This window comes from Acyrthosiphon pisum, chromosome A2, assembly GCF_005508785.2.
Source record: "Acyrthosiphon pisum isolate AL4f chromosome A2, pea_aphid_22Mar2018_4r6ur, whole genome shotgun sequence".
Lineage (NCBI taxonomy): Eukaryota > Metazoa > Arthropoda > Insecta > Hemiptera > Aphididae > Acyrthosiphon > Acyrthosiphon pisum.
The window spans coordinates 34,831,097-34,831,911 of NC_042495.1; positions in this window are offsets into that span (position 1 = coordinate 34,831,097).

Below are 815 nucleotides of genomic sequence, written 5' to 3' on the forward strand. Positions count from 1 at the left end.
ATAGGTACCTCTACTAAGTAAATAATTCAAACATTTAAATAACAATCAAAAAAAATCAATTAGATAACAGTTGATAACATCTTGTTTAAAACGTTTTAGGATAAACTTCATATTAAATGGGTTTTAAGTATTCGCATATAAGCACTTAATCTAATTTTGAAAAAACGATTTTAATTATTTTAAAACGTTTTCATTTCAAAACGTTTTATCTCCTCCATATAAACGTAATATACATAACTGAAATAGAAAACCAGAATAAGTACATTGCTGATCACAAAGATTTCTGTAAAAATACATACGTTTTATCAATAGATCGTATAGGTACTAGTTTTGCTTTAGGAATTTAGCAAACTTGCTACTGTATTTATAATTGAAAATATGTTGAGAATTGTTTGCAAATAAAATAAAATTGTTATTATTAACGCGCTCGAAATGTTAATGCTGCGGGCCGACGAGAACGATAAACATACTAGATGGCTGGTAACACAAGTCGTTGTCTGGGAGATTTTCTCGGAGATCGGTTTCTGTGTTGGAAGATTTGAATTTAGCTCATTACCAATTCTCGATTTAATCCTGACATACTCGCACATACTATCTTCGTTCAAAAAATAAATTATGGCAATAAATTATAATAACATCGACCACGCCGCGGTAAACATAATTTTACTGGAAATGTTAGAAGAAATTATGGTCAACAAAATGGAAGGAACCTACGCCTACGAAACCGACGAACGTCTCGTGCGATTAGCCGCTCCTCTTTTATCTGCCATTGATACGGTCCCCACTACAGCATCTGGAGACGTTCAGACCCCGGA